The sequence below is a fragment of the Schistocerca cancellata genome, chromosome 5 (assembly GCF_023864275.1).
Source record: "Schistocerca cancellata isolate TAMUIC-IGC-003103 chromosome 5, iqSchCanc2.1, whole genome shotgun sequence".
NCBI lineage: Eukaryota > Metazoa > Arthropoda > Insecta > Orthoptera > Acrididae > Schistocerca > Schistocerca cancellata.
The window spans coordinates 575,442,554-575,467,344 of record NC_064630.1 but is presented as its reverse complement, the minus strand read 5'-3'; the positions used below and the strand labels follow the sequence as shown (position 1 = coordinate 575,467,344).

Genomic DNA, 24,791 nt, shown 5'->3' with positions numbered 1-24,791 from the left:
TGAGTAACTATGTGTCCTGGCGCAAAATAATATTTTCAATAATCTGACATTACAGAAGACGCCGCCCAGTGCCTCTGAAAGGAGGATTTTGGAAGATGCTTGCTGTCTAATTTTTGGTGTGTGCCGGTAATCCCATCTCCGTGATGATCAATACTGATATGTCATCGTCGTTTGTTAGGGTTTTCCTTATGTGATAGACAAAATCTTTGGAGGTTTTCCTTCAACCAACAACCGTGGGGGAAGGGGGTAGGGTTTTCTGAGCAGCGTGGCGGTTAGTATGTGAGCGGTGAGCACTACAGGCTTCGTCCCTAAAAAGAGCCCTACACAAGTACTAACCGACCGACATATTTGACGTATATTGGTGTTATCACCGACCGACCGACTAACTTACCTTGTCGGGATGTCGAGCGAGTGGGACCATACGACAGCCGAACATCACCCCCCCCCCCCCCCCCCCCAAATTTCGCGCCAATCGCAATCGCCTGACAAAGTTCGTCTTTTGTCACTGCACGCGGGATTAAATGCTGTTCTAGTAAACATTACAGGGTGCGAGGCCGACGAAACTTTAAGGACAGAGTTTCTAGAGAAATTTAAAAACAGCAGATGATTATGGAACACGTCGGGCGAGGAGTGTAGCAATACGGATGCAAGAAATGAAGCACTGTTTCATTTTTTTAACGGATCCGTAATGGTTTCGTGAGGCACATAGTGAGAATAAAAGTCCGTCGGCCTTTTGTATTCCTGTTTTTAGGTTTTACTTCCGATTCTATCGGAAATGGAAATCTAAGAACCGAAGCATCGACATTCGGTGGATCTTAATTCATAAAATATACTTGCTTCATTATTATAAGTGTATTTATCACATGAATTTTTTATTGCCTTTCGAAACTTGTTCTTGACTTGGGAATCATTAGTATGGCTCCTGTACAATTACCTGCCTGGTACAGTTGAACCTGTCCAGTATAGCCTACTGTGTCCTGAGAGCATACAAGCCTCACCACCAAAAAGTCAACGTAATAAACATGTCCCAGGTGGATTTCTCTTATTTTTATTTTTTGATATTTTTTCTTTTATTTTTTAATCGTTTAAAGTTTTGCTTAGTGTAGTGTCACCGCCAGACACCACACTTGCTAGGTGGTAGCTTTAAATCGGCCGCGGTCCATTAGTACATGTCGGACCCGCGTGTCGCCACTGTCAGTAATTGCAGACCGAGCGCCACCACACGGCAGGTCTAGAGAGACGGACTAGCACTAGCCCCAGTTGTACGACGACTTTGCTAGCGACTACACAGACGAAGCCTTTCTCTCATTAGCCGAGAGATAGTTAGAATAGCCTTCAGCTAAGTCCATGGCTACGACCTAGCAAGGCGCCATTAACCATTTTTAGAGAGAGAGTCTCACTTGTATCATCAAGAATGCTGTACACAAATGATGGATTAAAGTTAAGTATTCCAGCAGCTACGTACTTTTCTTATAGCATTCATTACGTATCCTGTTTCAGACATAACGCCAGCCGGCGTGTGTAAACGCGTGCCTTTCGGTTACCCGTCACTGTGGACTGGCTGTCTTGTCAGTCCACAACACTTAGTTCTTTATTTTTTTAGTTAGACGCATTTTATTCATATATGCACGAGACTGTATGCGCAAACCTGTGAAAAGTGACTATAAATACTTAATACTTTTCACAAAATAACAGAAAACATATATACGATACAAAAAGAAAAATTAAGTACTGTGCGAAGTTTATGAGAATAATGTTTGTAAGTAGTTTATATTAGGTAAATAAACTTACGATACGACCCTATATTATAGATAAGCCAATTTAAACGCATATTATATCGCAAGCTAAACGATTCGCGCAACAAATAATAAACTGCTGAAAATCATACATTTTATTATTATCTCTTATCTTAAAATTCTTGTCGTTGTTTATATAAACTACGAAATAACATAAAACTGAAAATTAAGAAACCCCCGCTATAAAAACTCACTTGGATAATTTTCGCACGAAATACTGCAACAAACAATCCGAATTAAGTCTGAGTATGACTGGCTGAAATAAGGAGAAGAACTGCGAGACAATGTACGGGCGACAAGATATCAACTTTTGAACACTTTGCGAGAACTGACGAACTTAAGCTTGTTTTGTTCGGAAATAGATTTTCTACAAGATAGGATAGTTGTTTTTGGGGCAAATACAGTAAAACATTTTAAATCGGTTAGAAATAAGGTGAGTATCTTTCTGACAATTACACTCCTGGAAATGGAAAAAAGAACACATTGACACCGGTGTGTCAGACCCACCATACTTGCTCCGGACACTGCGAGAGGGCTGTACAAGCAATGATCACACGCACGGCACAGCGGACACACCAGGAACCGCGTTGTTGGCCGTCGAATGGCGCTAGCTGCGCAGCATTTGTGCACCGCCGCCGTCAGTGTCAGCCAGTTTGCCGTGGCATACGGAGCTCCATCGCAGTCTTTAACACTGGTAGCATGCCGCGACAGCGTGGACGTGAACCGTATGTGCAGTTGACGGACTTTGAGCGAGGGCGTATAGTGGGCATGCGGGAGGCCGGGTGGACGTACCGCCGAATTGCTCAACACGTGGGGCGTGAGGTCTCCACAGTACATCGATGTTGTCGCCAGTGGTCGGCGGAAGGTGCACGTGCCCGTCGACCTGGGACCGGACCGCAGCGACGCACGGATGCACGCCAAGACCGTAGGATCCTACGCAGTGCCGTAGGGGACCGCACCGCCACTTCCCAGCAAATTAGGGACACTGTTGCTCCTGGGGTATCGGCGAGGACCATTCGCAACCGTCTCCATGAAGCTGGGCTACGGTCCCGCACACCGTTAGGCCGTCTTCCGCTCACGCCCCAACACCGTGCAGCCCGCCTCCAGTGGTGTCGCGACAGGCGTGAATGGAGGGACGAATGGAGACGTGTCGTCTTCAGCGATGAGAGTCGCTTCTGCCTTGGTGCCAATGATGGTCGTATGCGTGTTTGGCGCCGTGCAGGTGAGCGCCACAATCAGGACTGCATACGACCGAGGCACACAGGGCCAACACCCGGCATCATGGTGTGGGGAGCGATCTCCTACACTGGCCGTACACCACTGGTGATCTTCGAGGGGACACTGAATAGTGCACGGTACATCCAAACCGTCATCGAACCCATCGTTCTACCATTCCTAGACCGGCAAGGGAACTTGCTGTTCCAACAGGACAATGCACGTCCGCATGTATCCCGTGCCACCCAACGTGCTCTAGAAGGTGTAAGTCAACTACCCTGGCCAGCAAGATCTCCGGATCTGTCCCCCATTGAGCATGTTTGGGACTGGATGAAGCGTCGTCTCACGCGGTCTGCACGTCCAGCACGAACGCTGGTCCAACTGAGGCGCCAGGTGGAAATGGCATGGCAAGCCGTTCCACAGGACTACATGCAGCATCTCTACGATCGTCTCCATGGGAGAATAGCAGCCTGCATTGCTGCGAAAGGTGGATATACACTGTACTAGTGCCGACATTGTGCATGCTCTGTTGCCTGTGTCTATGTGCCTGTGGTTCTGTCAGTGTGATCATGTGATGTATCTGACCCCAGGAATGTGTCAATAAAGTTTCCCCTTTCTGGGACAATGAATTCACGGTGTTCTTATTTCAATTTCCAGGAGTGTATTTTTATAACAATGTTCGTTCAATTTTGTGTTTGGTCAGCGATATAGCTTTAAACGCTTGATCGGACGGTATATCTTTTTGTACAGTGCTGGGCGTAATTCTGGTTCGGTACATATATCTTTTTGCACGTTCAAAGATTTTTCGATGATTTTAAGCAAGGAGATAAAAAAAAAAGAAGGGAGATTGTGATATAGACTTACGCTGTACTTTGTTTTCAAGCCACAATGGGCGGGGGCTGCCGCCATCTTAAATAGCCCAAAACATTAACAGACTACTGTTTGCGATTGCTCCTTGTTCATTATTTCTGTCGTGTGCACGCGACAGATGTCTTAAATAGTAAAAATTACAGTGCTTACTTGAATAATATAGTGTAAGGAAGGCAATTTCCAACGTTTTTAGCCGGCCGGGGTAGCCGAGCGATTCTAGGCGCTTCAGTCCGGAACCGCGGGACTGCTACGGTTGCAGGTTCGAATCCTGCCTTGGGCATGAACGTGTGTGATGTCCTTAGGTTAGTTAGGTTTAATCATTTCTAAGTTCCAGGGGACTGATGATCTCAGATGTGGAGTACCATAGTGCTCAGAGCCATTTGAACCATTCGAACGTTTTTCTGTTCGCGAATGCGTATTTGCTCTAGTAATACGACACATTTGGTCTTGTTAATGGAACTTGTTTTTGTTGACATATTTCGAATAATCAATAAGAGAAGGATGTGATGTGAAAATAATGCTTTCGTAATGCATTTTATTCGAGTTTTACTATATTTGTATAGATAGCAAATGGAGTTGGAACTCCGACACCAGTACATGTTTGCTTCCTGGCACTGCTTCTTGTTCGTCACATTTTCAGCTTTCAACTCAGACGCACAACATTTTTAATGTTCAGGTTTTCCAAAAATCTGACCTACGTGTTCTTTGTTTGTCCATAAACGTGTGCAGTGAGGAAAGAACCTTACTACCAGAGCCCCATCTTATTCTGTTACTCGCTCCTGTGAACGGGGATGCGTTATGCAGGTCTTGGAGTCACTCGCGTCCATCTAGAAAAGTTTTTACTGAGTTTAACGAAGGCGATGTTGGCCTGATGTATTCGACGATGCTCTTTGGTTACACTGTCTAAAGGATCGTTCTAAGGAGTACCAAATTAAGATCAACCTGTAGATGCCTAAATAAGGCGAAACGCGTAGTTGAAAAATAAAAAACTAAAATTGCAACCAAGACTATTTTTAACCAATACTGTTAAGCACCGATTTGCTGTATGCCACATATGGATTGGAAGAATTTCTATGGCTACAGTAAAACAGATGTTCGAATGGCTGCACAAAAGGCCGCTGGTTCGGACTAAACCAAAAACTTTTTACCCCGTGTTCCTAGCTCAAAAAGGAACCGACCATCAAGACCGGCAAATCGCGATTATGAGCCCGGACTTTTCGTACACTATTTGTTACAGCGCTTCTACGCACTAACGATAAATTAATAAGGTTTACGTGAAGTACTTTTCTTTTATTTGTTTTGTTTTATCCCGATGTATTTCCTAAGTAAACTACAAAACACGATGCAACTTTCTGTAATCATTTTAGATAATAATTGTGGGGATACAATTATGGAGATACAACAGCAGTGAATTTGAAGTCCTCTTGAGTTCTGCCAGTGGCTAGAAATCTTAAAGTAGCTAATAGCCTCTCCTTCGTAGCTTGCAGTCTCTGTCGTGGCTGTATGCTTTTTCGTTAAGAATCGTTTGTTGATGTTCAGTAGCTACGATATGCATTATTCACCAATTCTTAGATAATTACGAAAGTAATTGGCTCCCAGCTGCTTAAGTAACAGAAAGTATGTGAATTTCTTTCCTTGGATGAGCCACCTCTTTGCTCAGAGCTTTCTCTGTTTTTTTTTGTTTTTTTAACCTCTAAAACAGTGAAGGCAAACCCTCGTTTTTGTTTCTGTATAAAACCAAGCGGGATCTAATAGAGCATAAACACAATGATCTTAAGAAAACCAAATCACAACAACAGGGCTGCGCTGTAACCGCTGAGTGCATGCAGTCGGTCGGGATGTGCGTAGGCTGCCACGAAATTGGTCGGTCGGTCGGTCGGTCGAACGATAAATTGGTGCGTGTGTAGGGGCCTTAAGTGAAGATAACAAGGTGTTTGGCAGTGCAGTGGTGTGAACGGGGCCGTAGTGGTAAACACGACGCAGTGGCCAGTGCTACGTATGCCTAGCGTCATATCAGATGTATACTGCTGTCAACCGCTAGGTGCCGGGCGTGTTGACCCGGAAGAAGCATCAATAAGACTTTTCGCTACCGGTCACGTAATGGCCTGGTAATTCTGTTACAACTAAATCAAATGAGGAGCTGGTGATGGTTTTGGAGTTGATGATCTGAATTCTCAGATGCATTTCTGATTTACGGAATATTTATTCCGGTGGGTTCTTTGCTTTCGTCGCAGCACACTGATGCGAGGTAAGTCGACTGAATCATTTTCGTCCCATGTGTCCACAGTGCGTTGTAATTAACCGATATTAGTTTTTATACGCCGGGGTGACAAAAATCATGGGATAGCTATGCAGACATACACAGATGGCGGTAGTGTCGTCTACACAAGTACAAAAGGGTAGTGCACTGGTGGTACTGTCATTTGCACTCATGTGATCCACGTGAAAAGTTTTCGATGTGATTGTAAACAGACGATGGGAATTAACAGACTTTGAAGGCGGAATGGTCGTTGGAGCTAGATGCATGGGACATTCTATTTCGGAATCTTTAGGGAATTCAGTACTCCGAGATCCACGGGTAAAGCGTGTGCCGAGAACACAAAATTTCAGGCATTACGTCTCACCATGGACAACGTAGTGACCGGCGGCTTTCCCTTAACGACCGTGAGCAGCAGATCTGCCTAGAGTTGTCAGTGCTAACAGACAAGCAACAATGTGTGAAATAACCGCAGAAATCAATGTGGGACGTACAATGAATATATCCGTTTGGACAGTAGGACGAAATTTAGAGTTAAAAGGGCTATGGCAACAGACGAGGGACGTGAGAGTCTCTGGCAACAGCACGACATCGTCTGCAGCGCCTCTCCAGCGTTCGTGACCATATCAGTTGGACCTCAGACGACTGGAAAACCGTAGCCTGGTCAGATAAGACTCAATTCCAGTTGTTAAGAGCTGATGGTAGGGTTTGCGTGTGGCGCAGACCCCACAAAGACCTGACCTAGGTTTTCAATAAGGCACTGTGCAGTTTGGTGGTGGCTCCAAATGGTGTGGGGTGTGTTTACATAGAATGGACTAGATCTTCTGGTCCAACTGAACCTATCATTGACCAGAAATGGTTACGTTCGGTTGGTTGGAGACCATTTGCAGCCATTCATTGACTTCATATTCCCAAAGAACGATGGAATTTTTCTGGATGACAGTGTGACATGTCACCAGGCCGCTGTTGTTCGCAATTGGTTTGAAGGTGGTTCTGGGCGATACGAGCAAATGATTTGGCAAGACAGACCACCCGACATGAGTCCCCTCCAATATTTATTGTACATAATCGAGAGATCAGTTTGTGCACAAAATCGTTTACCTGCAAAACTTTCTCAATAATGAACGGCTATAGAGGTAACATGGCTCAATACTTCTGCAGGGGACTTCCAAAGACTTGTTGAGTCCATGAGTGCCGGCACGATATTAGATGGTGTCCCATGACTTTTGTCGCCTCAGCTTATGAGGTGTAATCTCGGAGTAAGCGTCCTTACATGTTGTGCCTTCGTGCCCGATCTTAATTTCATAATGCGAGTTTTTGTAGTTTCTTTCATTCCCCAACTCAAATGGAATCATTGTCATATTAATATATAAACTAAATATGACTTTTTATTACTGCATTATAAAGTTGTCACCTTATCTGAAGAGATCTATAGATGATCAGAAATCTCTGTTATAAGGGCATTACACGGGCAGTAGATTGCAATACTTGGTTAAAATATGAAAAACCATGTTTAGTCTATGTACCATGTTATCACACGCTGTAGTTTTCCTGGTTTTTATATACCATATTACCACATGCTGTAGTTTTCCTAGTTTTTAAGTTGCTTTATTGCACTTGTTTTCTTTCACATTTTGTCTTCTGCAACCAGAACATAAAGTAGAAAAGATATTTACTTTGGACTTTATGACTGTAAATACTGTGGTTAGACCTAACCTTAACTAATTTTATGTGGAAGATTGTGTGTGTGTGTGTGTGTGTGTGTGTTTGTGTGTCTGTGTGTGCGCGCGCGTGAAAAGTAGCTAAAGGTTTGTGAGTTTTTGTTTCACATACAAAACTAAGTAATAGAACAAACTTCGCAAACTTTCAATTACTTACACACACACACGCACACACACACACACACACACACACACACACACACACACACACATACACACACAAAATGGCAAATCCCTCTCACAAAGATTCAAAACACCTGCTCAGAACACATACAACTATTCAACTAACTTCTTTTCATAGTTTATCAACCGTCACAGTGTAGGTTACATAGTACGGCTCGTCACAGTGAAGATAATGGGGAAACCAGAAAATTGAAATACACTCCTGGAAATTGAAATAAGAACACCGTGAATTCATTGTCCCAGGAAGGGGAAACTTTATTGACACATTCCTGGGGTCAGATACATCACATGATCACACTGACAGAACCACAGGCACATAGACACAGGCAACAGAGCATGCACAATGTCGGCACTAGTACAGTGTATATCCACCTTTCGCAGCAATGCAGGCTGCTATTCTCCCATGGAGACGATCGTAGAGATGCTGGATGTAGTCCTGTGGAACGGCTTGCCATGCCATTTCCACCTGGCGCCTCAGTTGGACCAGCGTTCGTGCTGGACGTGCAGACCGCGTGAGACGACGCTTCATCCAGTCCCAAACATGCTCAATGGGGGACAGATCCGGAGATCTTGCTGGCCAGGGTAGTTGACTTACACCTTCTAGAGCACGTTGGGTGGCACGGGATACATGCGGACGTGCATTGTCCTGTTGGAACAGCAAGTTCCCTTGCCGGTCTAGGAATGGTAGAACGATGGGTTCGATGACGGTTTGGATGTACCGTGCACTATTCAGTGTCCCCTCGACGATCACCAGTGGTGTACGGCCAGTGTAGGAGATCGCTCCCCACACCATGATGCCGTGTGTTGGCCCTGTGTGCCTCGGTCGTATGCAGTCCTGATTGTGGCGCTCACCTGCACGGCGCCAAACACGCATACGACCATCATTGGCACCAAGGCAGAAGCGACTCTCATCGCTGAAGACGACACGTCTCCATTCGTCCCTCCATTCACGCCTGTCGCGACACCACTGGAGGCGGGCTGCACGATGTTGGGGCGTGAGTGGAAGACGGCCTAACGGTGTGCGGGCCCGTAGCCCAGCTTCATGGAGACGGTTGCGAATGGTCCTCGCCGATACCCCAGGAGCAACAGTGTCCCTAATTTGCTGGGAAGTGGCGGTGCGGTCCCCTACGGCACTGCGTAGGATCCTACGGTCTTGGCGTGCATCCGTGCGTCGCTGCGGTCCGGTCCCAGGTCGACGGGCACGTGCACCTTCCGCCGACCACTGGCGACAACATCGATGTACTGTGGAGACCTCACGCCCCACGTGTTGAGCAATTCGGCGGTACGTCCACCCGGCCTCCCGCATGCCCACTATACGCCCTCGCTCAAAGTCCGTCAACTGCATATACGGTTCACGTCCGCGCTGTCGCGGCATGCTACCAGTGTTAAAGACTGCGATGGAGCTCCGTATGCCACGGCAAACTGGCTGACACTGACGGCGGCGGTGCACAAATGCTGCGCAGCTAGCGCCATTCGACGGCCAACACCGCGGTTCCTGGTGTGTCCGCTGTGCCGTGCGTGTGATCATTGCTTGTACAGCCCTCTCGCAGTGTCCGGAGCAAGTATGGTGGGTCTGACACACCGGTGTCAATGTGTTCTTTTTTCCATTTCCAGGAGTGTATATTGCAAACACACACAAAATCTTCCACACAGAATTAAGTAATGTTAGGCGTAACAGTAACATTCCCAGTCGTGGAATTTCGATGTGAATAACTTGTCTGCATTACGTTTTGGTTGCATATGACGAACTGTGAAAGGAAAAAGCTCAATAAGGAACATTATGACCTAGGAAACCACAGGCACGTGGTAACAAGGTATAAACACAAAACTTTTTCTGATTTTCAAATTTGTTAATACTGTCTTAAAAACGCAAATTTATATATGTACTAGCAGTAAAGAGCATTTTTCCTGTTTAACAGAAAGAAAATAAAAGCTTACTGATGATGCTTAAACTTCTACGAAACATTTCTGGGAAATAGGCGTAAAGATAGAATTGTGGTTTACTGAAGGCGGACGCCTCCAGAAACAAATCTATTTGTGAGAGAACACGGATAGAAGAGCTTCAACCTCAAGATGACAATATTAGTCTGTACTTATTCGTTTCCTGCTCGGGCTGTACCTTAATTTCTCCATGATATTCATTGTTACAAATAAGGACTTCCTGCAGGTGGCCAATGACAGTCGCATCCTTTGTGAACAGTAAAATCAAAACACAAAAAAACCTGCACCATCTGTTAATCTGTTAATAGGACTCTCATACATTTGCGTTATTTGGGATGTCTATATTCTATCTTCCCCTCTTCTTTCCTCAGAGCATCACGCTACTGTCTCTCTTAAGCATATTTTAAAAAATCCTCACGCTCATGGCGCACCATCGCAACTGGCAAATCATCAAGGGCTCAGTGCTACGATGTTACCAGCGATCACACCTTAGGGCTTCCTATTTTAAAAAAAGCACTTTGTCTTCAGGCCACGAGTGGCCTACCGGGATCATCCGACCGCCGTGTCATCCTCAGTGGAGGATGAGGTTAGGAGGGGCTTGGGGTCAGCACACCGCTCTCCCGGTCGTTATGATGGTATTCTTGACCGAAGCCGCTACTATTCGGTCGAGTAGCTCCTCAATTGGCATCACGAGGCTGAGTGTGGATGGTCACCCATCCAAGTATCGACCACGTCCGACAGCGCTTGAACTTCGATAATCTCACGGGAACCGGTGTAACCTCTGCGCCAAGGCCCTTGCCAGTGCTTCCTATTACTGCTCATAATAAAAAACAACAACACAAAAATAATTCTGATTGGGCAAACTCGTCCAATATCTCGTCTGATGCTATCATATTTGTCATCTTGCATACTTTAGCATGGCTTTAACCTGTACAGGAAATAGTCCAAATGTGAACTACAAAAATTCATCTAGATCATTCTCCCTGTTCCTTCAGTGTGGACACATCCATAGGTGTGAAACTTGCTGGGTAATCTGACATTATGTACCCAATAAATCTATTGTGGTGTGAAATACGTTGCCATACCTTTGATTTGTGTCTGTTGAGGGTCTCGAATTATACTATGTTCTCATATATTATTTCCTAATTTGGTAAGCTTCACAATAGATTTAGAAAACCTTATGGCTCACAAACTTGCTCTTCCATGCTCTTTTCCTCATCTTTAGTGGATTCTTATCGCCTACAACAAACTGAATTTGACTAACTGCGCTTTTGTTACTCAACACAAAACATACATTTAACTTGCACATTTGAGTGAAATGGGATGTCTATGTTCTACCTTCCCCTCTTCATTACTTAGTGTATCACCCTACTGTATCTCTTACACATGCAAACTGACAAACGAAGTTGCGGCTGAACTGTTCCTTAACGTCCATCACTAATTAACTTGTAATATATGTTACCCTACTTCCAGTATTTACTGACTGTGCTCATCTGTTCAACTGAATAACATGCCGAACAGTTCGTCCTCGTCCTCTCTGTGCAGTGTTCTATCTACTTTCTTCCCTATTCTTTCCCCCTGAACTGTCGGACTATCTGTGTCCATAACACATCTCTTCTCCCAAGATTTTATCACCAGTTCTCCGTTCATGCATTCAAAGTCATCACTGCTCGAACCATCACCTTCCTCTGGGCAATTTAACGTTGCATCCATGCACTCTCTTCCATGGAGAAATATATTAAAAGTTTTGCCAGCTTCTGCTAAAATATTGCATTCTAAGTATTGATAATTTACCTTCTTTTCTTCAGAGCCACTGGTCCAGACATCTTCATATTCATCATGTTTGCAACATTCTATTATACCTGATGCATTTCTTCCTTGACTAATCCTGTTGTTGCCTCTGTTTCTCACAACATCTGACAAAAAGAGTTGCTCACTCTCTCCTTCTTCTTTGCCTAATATCTCCTCATCTATTTCCACTAATAATTCGTCCTAGTTTCCTGGTAATACTCTCCCTTAGTATGACTCCTAATATTTCAGTGTTCTTGTCAGTCAAACTGTCGAAATTGTCCCTGAAGATTAGTTTAATTTTCCTCTTGTTCACATGTAGCAATGTGTATCTCCACTTCAGATATAGCACTACTCCGTATAATTTCAAAAAGTCGAGTTCTAGAATTGTCTTCACTGTCAGGTTACACATAACTAGAAAATTATCACTAAGGGTGTGTGACTGACAAATGAAGATGGCCCTGACCTGTTCCTTAACGTCCATGCACTACCAGTGTACTACATCACATTCTCCCATTCCTTGCATTCTCAACATTGGCCATTTCTTTTCTTTACTACACATTTCGTAGCATTCCTTATCTAGTACCACGACTTGACTCACTGAGTCCAGAATATGTGTCACTATTATGCCACCCGACATTGCATCAGACACAGAATGTGCAGTATCCGCTGTTTAGTTATCGAACTTTGCGACATTTTCTGACAGTTCCCTTTTTAATTCATCAAAATATACAAATAAGGCTCTGGGAAGTTGTATACCATTTAATGGCGATATTTGAGCCTTGGATGCTAATCAATCAGTCCTAGGATTTCTACTTGGATCACTGTCTCACTAATTTCTTCACTGATAGTGTCCGCGTACCTCTACAACTTCAGTGCTCTGTCGTTCCTAGTCGTTACATTCTCCGTTATTCTGTCTATCGTCTGTTTGATGCAGTGGCATCCATGATCCATGATGGTTGTTCTTACGCCATTTAGTCCTGTTCTTGTGGGGTGGAGATCGCACTCACCAATGATTTAGCATAAGACTCCATCTTTGACATTCCCAGTTCCATGCACTACTGTTTTTATTAAGTCAAATACTCATGTAAAAATGCCTTTTTGAATTCTTTACAAGTTCTTGACGTGGCTGTGATTTAGCTTCAGCTTCTTCTTGGAGATGTGTGCAGACAGTACGAAATTTACTTTGTACCTTGCAGACCAGGATTTCAGAAATCCATCTTGGAATGGTCGATCCAAATCTTTGGATGCAGATTATTCAGTCGGTCCAGGAATATCGCATATTCCTGTATGATACAGTGTGTTTCCGTGCTTCATTCTCTTAGACTTCTTGGTAACCTATTCCTGCTGACTGTACATTTGTAGATAATTGTTCTAGACCACCGTGTATACAGCAGAGTCATTCAGTTAACTGACATAACTCTTCTTCTTCCTTCTGCCTACCTTCTTTGCTCATTACTGTTTTTCTGATTCTAGAAGCGAACATTAGATTTGCACAACTTTCAAATATAGAAAGGTCCTGATCGCACAATTCCTCATTAAGCATTACACGTTTAAAAATTTCATCGTCAAACTGAAGCTGTGGAATAAAATGTACGAGAAAATTAACGATAGCAAATATATACATAATAACATAAGTACGTGTCTTAGTATTCCATAAACAGAAATTTCTAAATCATACTTACATTTAAAACAAACTTTAGTAAAAAAACCCATGAAAGTGAGCACATAGACTGAATATAATACAGATCTAATGTCATGTAGGCATATTTGACAGTGACATTGTCTATTCAAAGACAACCAATGCCAAATCGACTGTGGCGATTAAGCTATCAAAGAAGTAAATGAAGACTGGTAGGTGGCGCTAGAATTGCTCACAGAAATGAAGTCAAAGGGTAACTCTAGAAAGAAGTATGCATTGTGATTAACTGCATGTCAGAACATCGTCGCCACCTGACAAAGATACAGTTATGCTACTTTTATGGAGGAGAAACTTATGTATTGACAGCATGAAATGTGCATCGTTAGACAGCATTGTGAACAACCTTACAGAGATAGCTGTTTGTCAATAATCAAAACAGAAGACATAGTTGTAACCAATAACTGGCGTGGTACAATCTAAACATAAAGCCAATACAAGTCAGAAATAACATATAAGTTGTGGAAGAATAAGTTTACAACCACCATTAAATAAAATGTCACTTAAGTATCACCAAATGTAGTCATATTACAATATACAAACACATAATAAACAACATACAACAGAATCATTTAGGTGAGCCTAGATTGGCGGCATTAACTTAAAATAAAAAGGAACTATTATTACAATAAAGGGATTTTAGTAATTAAAAAAAATTAGCGTAAATATTAGGTCGTATAACAGTTGAGCTGTTATCAATTTACAATGCTCACACAATGAAATGTTAAGAGTGTGACCAAGTGTAGCCATATTACAATACTCAAACAAGTAATGGATGACGCACAGTATAACCATTTGGTAAGCCTAGATCAGTGGCAACAATTTGAAACAAAACAGAAGCTAGTTTTACAATTGTTTTCTTTTTTCTCTCTTTTTTCCTCTTTTTCTTTATTTTATATTGTTGTTGTTGTTGTGGTATTCAGTCCTGAGACTGGTTTGATGCAGCTCTCCAAGCTACTCTATGCTGTGCCAACTTCTTCATCTCCCAGTACCTACTGCAGCCTACATCTTTCTGAATCTGCTTAGTGTATTCATCTCTTGGTCTCCCTCTACGATTTTTACCCTCCACGCTGCCCCCCAATACTAAATTGGTGATCCCTCGATGTCTCAGAACATGTCCTACCAACCGATCCCTTCTTCTAGTCAAGTTGTGCCACAAGCTCCTCTTCTCCCCAGTTCTATTCAATACCTCCTCATTAGTTATGTGATCTACCCATCTAATCTTCAGCATTCTACTGTAGCACCACATTTCGAAAGCTTCTATTCTCTTCTTGTCTAAACTATTTATCGTCCACGTTTCACTTCCATAGATGGCTACACCCCATACAAATACTTTCATAAACGACTTCCTGACATTTAAATCTATACTCGATGTTAACAAATTGATCTTCTTCAGAAACGCTTTCCTTGCCATTGCCAGACTACATTTTACATCCTCTTTACTTCGACCACCATCAGTTATTTTGCTCCCCAAATAGCAAAACCCCTTTACTACTTTAAGTGCCTCATTTCCTAATCTTAATTCCCTCAGCATCACCCGACTTAATTCGACTACATTCCATTATCCTCGTTTTGCTTTTGTTGATGTTCATCTTATACCCTCATTTCAAGACACTGTCCATTCCGTTCAACTGCTCTTCCAAGTCCCTTGCTGCCTCTGACAGAATTACAATGTCATCAGCGAACCTCAAAGTTTTTATTTCTTCTCCATGGATTATAATGCCTACTCCGTACTTTTCTTTTGTTTCCTTTATTGCTTGCTCAATATACAGATTGAATAACATTGGGGATAGGATACAACCGTGTCTCACTCCCTTCCCAACCGCTGCTTCCCTTTCATACCCCTCGACTCTTATAACTGCCATGTGCTTTCTGTACAAATTGTAAATAGCCTTCCGCTCCCTGTATTTTACCCCTACCACCTTCAGAATTTGAAAGAGAGTATTCCAATCAACATTGTCAAAAGCTCTCTCTAAGTCTACAAATGCTAGAAACGTAGGTTTGCCTTTCCTTAATCTTTCTTCTAAGATAAGCCGTAGGGTCAGTATTGCCTCACGTGTTCCAACATTTCTAGGGAATCCAAACTGATCTTCCCCGAGGTCGGCTTCTACCAGTTTTTCCCTTTGTCTGTAAAGAATTCGCGTTAGTATTTTGCAGCTGTGACTTATTAAACTGATAATTCTACCAGGCGGCACATTCTTTCATTTCTTAGCCCCAATCCATATTCACCTACTATGTTTCCTTCTCTCCCTTTTCCTGCTATCGAGTTCCAGTCACCCATGACTATTAAATTTTCGTCTCCCTTCACTACCTGAATAATTTCTTTTATCTTATCATACATTTCATCAGTTTCTTCATCATCTGCAGAGCTAGTTGGCATATAAACTTGTATTACGAGGTGAATTCAAATTCTAAGGCCTCCGATTTTTTTTCTAATTAGCTACTCACCCGAAATCGATGAAACTGGCGTTACTTCTCGACGTAATCGCCCTGCAGACGTACACATTTTTCACAACGCTGACGCCATGATTCCATGGCAGCGGCGAAGGCTTCTTTAGGAGTCTGTTTTGACCACTGGAAAATCGCTGAGGCAATAGCAGTACGGCTGGTGAATGTGCGGCCACGGAGAGTGTCTTTCATTGTTGGAAAAAGCCAAAAGTCACTGGGAGCCAGGTCAGGTGAGTAGGGAGCATGAGGAATCACTTCAAAGTTGTTATCACGAAGAAACTGTTGCGTAACGTTAGCTCTATGTGCGAGTGCGTTGTCTTGGTGAAACAGCACACGCGCAGCCCTTCCCGGACGTTTTTGTTGCAGTGCAGGAAGGAATTTGTTCTTCAAAACAATTTCGTAGGATGCACCTGTTACCGTAGTGCCCTTTGGAACGCAATGGGTAAGGATTACGCCCTCGCTGGTCCAGAACATGGACACCATCATTTTTTCAGCACTGGCGGTTATCCGAAATTTTTTTGGTGCCGGTGAATCTGTGTGCTTCCATTGAGCTGACTGGCACTTTGTTTCTGGATTGAAAAATGGCTTCCACGTCTCATCCATTGTCACAACCGACGAAAAGAAAGTCCCGTTCATGCTGTCATTGCGCGTCAACATTGCTTGGCAACATGCCACACGGGCAGCCATGTGGTCGTCCGTCAGCATTCGTGGCACCCACCTGGATGACACTTTTCGCATTTTCAGGTCGTCATGCAGGATTATGCGCACAGAACCCACAGAAATGCCAACTCTGGAGGTGATCTGTTCAACAGTCATTTGGCGATCCCCCAAAACAATTCTCTCCACTTTCTCGATCATGTCGTCAGACCGGCTTGTGCGAGCCCAAGGTTGTTTCAGTTTGTTGTCACACGATGTTCTGCCTTCATTAAACTGTCGCACCCCCGAACGCACTTTCGACACATCCATAACTCCATCACCACATGTCTCCTTCAACTGTCGATGAATTTCAATTGGTTTCACACCACGCAAATTTAGAAAACAAATGATTGCACGTTTTTGAAGTAAGGAAAACGTCGCCATTTTAAGTATTTAAAACAGTTCTCATTCTCACCGCTGGCGGTAAAATTCCATCTGCCGTACGGTGCTGCCATCTGTGGGGCATATTGACAATGAACGCGGCCTCATTTTAAAACAGTGCGCATGTTTCTATCTCTTTCCAGTCCGGAAAAAAAAATCGGAGGCCTTACAACTTGAATGCACCTTGTACTGTAGTAGGTGTGGGCTTCGTGTCTATCTTGGCCACAATAATGCATTCACTATGCTGTTTGTAGTAGCTTACCCGTACTCCTATTTTTTTTATTCATTATTAAACCTACTCCTGCATTACCCCTATTTGATTTTGTATTTATAATCCTGTGTTCACCTGACCAAAAGTCTTGTTCCTCCTGCCACGGAACTTCAGTAATTCCCACTATATCTAACTGTAACCTATCCGTTTCCCTTTTTAAATTTTCTAACCTACCTGCCCGATTAAGGTATCTGACATTCCACCTTCCGATCCGTAGAATGCCAGTTTTCTTTCTCCTGATAATGACGTCCTCTTGAGTAGTCCCCACCCGGAGATCCGAATGGGGGACTATTTTACCTCCGGAATATATTACCCAAGAGGACGCCATCATCATTTAATCATACAGTAAAGCTGCATGCCCTCGGGAAAAATTGTGGCTGTAGTTTCCCCTCGCTTTCAGCCGTTCGCAGTACCAGAACAGCAAGGCCGTTTTGGTTAGTGTTACAAGGCCAGATCAGTCAATCATCCAGACTGTTGTTCCTGCAACTACTGAAAAGGCTGCTGCCCATCTTTAGGAATCACACGTTTGTCTGGTCTCTCAACAGATACCCCTCCATTGTGGTTGCACCTACGGTACGGCTATCTGTATCGTTGAGGCACGCAAGCCTCCCCACCAACGGCAGGGTCCATGGTTCTGGGGGTTTTATATTAAAAAGCATAAAATTATAATGTCAGAATGTATAACAGCTTAACTTGAAGTACTTGCATGTGGATAACCCAAAAAAGATATTACCATACTCTAGTTAAGGATGTAGATTTAGGATGATTATTCGACGAAAAGTGATGCCTGGGCAATCGTAATGATCGAATAGTGGTCACACTGCTTCAGAATTAATGGATTCCGTTTGGACATGTAGTTATACGGAATGCAATGCAAGTGTGTGTAACAGTATGGAAATGCAGAAATATATCTAACAAAATAAGCTCTTGTAAATGGCAAGCGAAATTCAGACGTTTAACTTTCGTAATGTTAACCACACTGTAATGTTAACCACAATGTAACGTACATGTAATGTAAGTACATGCAGTATGAGAAGTTATATCTACCATGCCCCTAGCATGGAATGCATGGCGAGGACGGAAGTGTCTGTTGCGGTAAAAATGTAAAGTAAGTGAAATGAATAGCACGAAGTATTAATCTTAGCGATGGCTCTATCTCTTGGGGTGGAGTGAATCTATAGGAAAAGACTTGCAAGACAGCCACATCAGATCGGCCCGTGAAAATGGTGGCAGCATCTGACAGGGCGGAAGATACTAACGTACATTCAGTTATAATGGTTGAATCTAAGAAATCGTATAACAGCTGGGTCAAATCCCAGATACATTTCGTATAATCGTCAAATAAATCTAAGAAATAGTTCCCCCTGAAAATCTCCTCATTAAGTGACCGATGCTACTGACAGATTCGATGTGTATATATGTCACACGCTTCCAAATTGTCTAACAGACGACTATGAGGGGCGACGTGCAAAATCTCAAGTCATTCAGTTATCGGCAACAAGCCACGCTTCTTCGTTTTCAAATGCTGTCCCAGAGCATAGAATTACGCAATCAAGAACTTTCTATATTTCAAAGTTGTGGCATTCCCAGAACCACTACTTCGTTCTCTTTCCTTGAATAATTCTACTAATGTTTCTCGGTTACGACAGTTGACGTCCACCTGTATTTCCTTGGATCGGAATAACATCCTTATTTCTTCCTGATCTCTCACGGTCATTGGTGCACTCCTATCCAAAGCCGTGTCGTTTCGTAATGACTACTACTCTACTTGTTTCTTCACCTGCGTTACATCGTCCATTACTTCGTTCTTCCATTCCTTGATAATATCTACGTCCTTGCACAGTCCATTAGTCACGCCCTCCACTTATTGAGACAACACATCTAGCTTATTGACGCAACTGCTCCCTTGTTCATCAGTCATTTGATTCGTTTTGTCCTCAGACTTTCAGATTCCATCCCCAGTCTTCTTTCCGACGGCTGCTGCGGCCGAGCGCTTCTAGGCGCTTCAGTCCGGAACCGCGCTGCTGCTATGGTCGCAGGTTTGAATCCTGCCTCGGGCATGGGTGTGTGTGATGTCCTTGGGTTCGTTAGATTTAAGTAGTTCTAACTGTAGGGGACTGATAATCTCAGATGTTAAGTCTCATAGTGCTTAGAGTCATTTTGGAACCTAGTCTTCTTTTCCATCTCTACTATCTTTTCGTCACACCTTTTTACGTGAACCGCTAGCTGTCGTTCTGTCTTCACGATATATTGTCCATTTTCTAGGAAATGCTCTTCTGTCTTTTTGTAGCGCACCTCGTACTTCTCATTTTGTTGCTTATTGATAAATGCGAGTCCTGTGAAACTCTCTTCCACCTGTTTGAAATGCTCTTCTGGCTTTTTGCACTGCTCTCCCGATCTTCTGAGCTGTCTATCGTGCAGTTCCTTATTTTACAACGCCATTTCAGTCACAAAGGATTGGAGACCGAAACGTGGCGATGATGGAGGAAATGGCGCACCATTCGTAACTCTCTTTGTGACTTCCTACGACTGCGGAGTTTTCTGTAGTCCGTGACGTCGTCCCATTCTCCTCTCACGACACAACTTCGGACTGTTCCCTACTAATATGCATATTATTTTATTCACTATCTATTACAACTGAACGTTCCAAATTATTTTTTTTGGGTATTCCCGAACTTCTGTCAGCAGTTACTGATGGACTGGCTAACTCCCTTTCAGTTTTGCTCATATTATCAAACTAACTGCAAGACCATGGCTCAACCTCAACTTACCCTGGTACTGGTACAAGTAAAGAATTTCCCGCCATTACAGAAACAGTAACTTACACACACCACAAACCTTCTAAAGGCACAGACCCCCAAAAAAATTTCCCCCAAAAGTGTAACGACTGACTTCACTCACCTGCCATCTTCTTGCTGTAAGAGAAGCACAAGTTAGTACAGCACATGCAACTTAAGTCTAATTTATTTGCTTGAAGTTCGTTATTCTTGTGGTGTTTCCATGTATTTTTTCAGTAAAAAATTTAATCAGTGAACAAATTATTACATTTGTACGCGACAAATTCCTAATTCTAGACCTATGAAAGCGTAAATCAGAGAATGACAGGTTTTCGAAAATTTATCCCAGGCAAATTCCTATGTGAGCAACCAGTGAGGTGCTACAGAATCTGTCTCCAGTTAACTACAGTGATAGATAACTCGCCATAAGATCATGCAAAATAAAAGTTAACAAGGTGATGCAATGGATAATCGCTTCTCTAATTAATTTCCAGGGCTGGCCCAACTGAGGATGAAAATATCAGTGCCACAGTTTGAACAGATGTATGAAGAATACGATCCAACAAACTATAAAAAGGAACTAAGTGTCACCGTAACAATCTCATTTATTGCTAAAAGACATCAAGAACGTTTCTCCCACTTAATCGAATATTACTAATAATTGAAAAATAAGTTAATGAGTTCAAGAAAAGAGCTGAAAAGGCATTAACGAACACAAATTCTCCCTCCTAAATGCATTGTGGGTGTATCTATCTTATGCGAAATAAAACCAGCAAAACGAAATCCTGATGCAAGATAAATGCCTTCACGCTCACCTAATCTAGGTCAGTATGATTACAGCCCATGATTACCACTGTCATGTTGTACGAGAGCAGAAGATGGTCGCAGTAATGTCTGAGAATTCCATGTTTAGCCCCAGCAACTCAGTTCTGCTCCAAATTGGCGATATATCGCTCTGCAGCTCTATGAAGTCCCAAGAAGAAGTGTTCTCTTCAGTGCCCTCAGAGCAAGTCCGTTCCTTACTCTCTTTTACAAACCTGAACTGGTTCTGTCATCATCAGAATTTCACCTGCCAACTGCAACAGATTTTGTGAGTTTTGACACATGATAATTTAATACTCAAGCTAACAAATTCCCTACTCTTTTGGATTTTGCAGTGGTCAATCAATAGAGTATATTTGTGTCCCTACAGTGGGCTAGAAGACAGAAAATATCCCCCACTATCTAACATATTTATAGTTATAGTCAGTGAGAAGATGTACATGTGCACAAATGCAGGATTCTCACCCACTACCACAATAATTACTCTGAGCCACTCAGAGATCTGCTTACAAAATTATGAACAAACTTTCCTACTGGCCTTCTTCAGGCCTAACACCTGGAGCCACGCTAGCAGTGTTGTTTTCTCCTCTCTCAGTTCTTTATCTTAGCTGGAAGGTATTATTTTGGTTTCACATACAATGAAGCTTTATAAAGGGCTGTCCACTCTCACTAGTCGCTCCTGCTGCATACGGTTGGCTCTTCCCTGTGTTTCCTTCCCGTGACATTTTTTATGACCTGTGCTGGTAACACAGAGACTTTTACGTATCGCCAGCGAACTAAAAGCCCCAGGCTGCTGCACATTATGAGACTCCCTCACTTTGTCAAACGGAAAGAGATAAAGTTAATTAGAACTGGAATCATTGGTAGTTGTTATAATTGCTTGCAGTTTTCATGTGGTGTTAGTGACTTAATTTGATTTACTAAATGGATATGCACCTTGGGTTATTAAACAGACAATGGGAAGTTTAGGAAAAAACTGACATGTAACAGCACATTTAACACAGAACTACGATTTTACTTAAATTAATTTCTACACCCAGCTATATGTAAGAGATCATAAAGTTGAAGAACCAAATATGTTATTTATTTCTCAATAAAACCTCCTGTATCCTTACGTAAACTAGCAGTTACCACCAAGGCTGAGTGGATAAAAGAACCCCAAAACGAGGCCTTGTAGTAAGTGACCAGTCTTGCAATGATGATGCGGGAAACCAGAAGAAGAAGACATCTGGACCATTATTTTCCAATAACATACATGCCTTCCGTTTGTGGGAAGTCTAATCTTGTTCTAACACCGTTAACATATCCTGAGTTAATCCGTTTTGAGTATGTATATATTTTTCAAAATCCCTGTTCCAGTCAAAATATCAGCTATTGCAGGAGATTTTGCACCGTAATGAAGGACTACCATACCACCCATTCATCAAAAGCAGCGATAATCCATCGCCTGAAGATGTAAACCCAAAGAGTATATTCGTATTTGATGACGTTGCAGTGGAAAATCAGGATTAGATTTGGAGATATTTCTGCTTTGGTCACCATATGCAAGTCAATATATTTTATTTGAGGCAGACGTACTCAGTGTTCATGAAGCAGTTGGTCTGTGATAATGCAAACACTATTATTGCTTTCAGACGAGACTGTCTGAATTTAAAGCATGTTTACCAAGAGCTTGTAGGAATCAACATCTCAGTCAATGAATTCATTACCATATGCAGGGATTGTTGCAGTAAAAGCATATGGTAAAATATTACACATGACTAACACGCATAGGAAGGGGAACACCGTAAAAGGATGAATGAAAGCCTCAGAGTGGCAAGAATATGATTACACCAGCATTAGCAGCTTCACATAGCATAGGCAAAGGCGTTGATGTCAGAATAAAAGACTGAACAGTCTACCTGTAGAGTATATACAGTACATTACAATGACATGAATAAAATCATAGGACGATTAGGACTACTTACGGTACTAACTGTTGCAGGTAATACAGGTCACGTGAACAAAATTATATCAGTCATATTAGACCTTCGAGAAAGACGCATCATCAAGTAATTATGGAGATGGGTGTTCATGAGCTCCACAGACCAAACCGCTGAACACTGCCATGCAGACGTTTGATGATATGAGGACTGGGTTATTTATGCCAAGCTGATCTCGTAGATATGCAAGAATATTCACAAATTAATAAAGGTTTCAAGTACATGCTACTGATCGTAGATACGTATTCCAAATTTGCTTTTGCTCTGCCAATGAAGCTGAAGACAGGGAATGAGGTTACAGAGGTTTTTGAACAACTGCTGCAGAGTTGAGAGAATCAGTGTCTTTACAATTTTTAAACCGACCATAGCGATGAATTTTACAATATGCATCTCATAGCACTAACGGAATGATATTTGATAAACCACTAGAACTGGTGAATGATTGAACAAGATGATCAAAAACTGGATGTGGATGCAATTTAATCTTCAATGGTTGTTCAAATGGCTTAACATTCTACCACAAATCATTGGCGAGTGTAATCACACCAACCATCATACAATTAAGACGAGATTTATTCATGTTCATGATAATACGCTTATAAATATAATATATTTATCACCTCAAGACACGTGATTTGATACTTATTTCGAAATATAAAATTGCATTTGAGAAGTTCTATCTACCGAAATGGTGAATAGATGTAGGCCTATTCAATTTCCAAAGTGCAGCACACAAACTTGAGAACTTTTATCTTAAAGGACAGTGATGGTGAAGAAACTGCAGGGAGTTCTTACACAGATGAATTACAGAAAAGCTCTGAACCAGACGCTTTCCTCATAGAGCAAATCCTAAAACATCAAGGGAGCAAGGCATTAGTGAAATGGCTAACCTTCCCATCAAAGCACAACAGCTGGGTGAACGCTCGCAGTTTGCAATGTAACAGGACATGCAAACCTCTAACCACACAGTAGTAAGACATAAATGCTAGGAAAAGCATCGTTGGAGATGGGAGTGGTATTTTCGACAACCTACTAGTTGAACTTCATATCCCTGGATACAATTTTTGTGGGCCTGGAAAAAAGTTGAAAAAGCGTCTAGCTTGCGGCAATAAGGGAATTAACATACTAGGCGACACATAAAAGGAGCACAATATCGTTTACGCTACAAATAAAGGTCGTCACATTGCAGACTGAATATTAGCAGTTAAAATAGAAGATACATTTAAGAAAGGACATTGCTGTAGGACAACATATTGGTGCATTCGTGGTCGATAAGGCAATGTGTGCCAAACTTCAGTTAGGAGCTGGAATAACTTCCAGGCAAAGTATGATTGCAGCTTGTCGTGCATTAAAGAAGAAGGAAAAACCTACAGGATGTTTTAAAAATTGAATCCAATCACTGGTGGCAATGGCAAAAGATGCCTTCGGGGCAGAAACGAGGAAGAAAAAGATATATTATGATGCCTAGGATTCTGCCAATACCTAATACATCTCACGGAATAACTTCGTTTCTGATCTCTGCAATTTCTAGGCAGCTGGTCATTGGTTAGTTAGCAGGAGGAGCCACTGCCATAGTAAAGAATGCGTGAAAAGCAGAGAAGCAACTGCAGGAGGCCAAAAAATATAATATCGCAATGAAGGCCGTCGCTATCGACAAAGGACTATATTAAAAACTCTAGTACCTTCCGCCGCGGAAGTCGAACACGCGGCAGAACAAATGGACGTGGTCAGCCCATATAGAGGGCTCCGCGTCTGCGGCGGCTATTCCGCGCAGCGGCTCTCGCGCAGCGAGGGCGCCACCGCTAAGCCACGTGCAGACAGCGGCCAATAGCCGCTCCCTCCGGTTTCGTATATAGGGACCCGCTCTGTCCTAGTCCAGCTCGGTCTTCAGCAAGGTCCTCGAATCTATCCTCACCCGACGCATCCACCAGCATCTCCGCCAGC

General features: G+C 42.7%; 1 protein-coding gene across 1 annotated transcript in view; it reads left to right on the top strand.

Moving 5' to 3' along the window:
- Positions 1-5,889: 5,889 nt before the first annotated feature.
- Positions 5,890-24,791, top strand: part of LOC126188018 (facilitated trehalose transporter Tret1-like) — a 112,116-nt gene continuing 93,214 nt past the window's right edge. The window contains exon 1 of the mRNA XM_049929434.1: positions 5,890-6,091. The gene's annotated coding sequence lies outside the window, so the exon portion shown is untranslated. The remainder of the gene's footprint in view (positions 6,092-24,791) is intronic.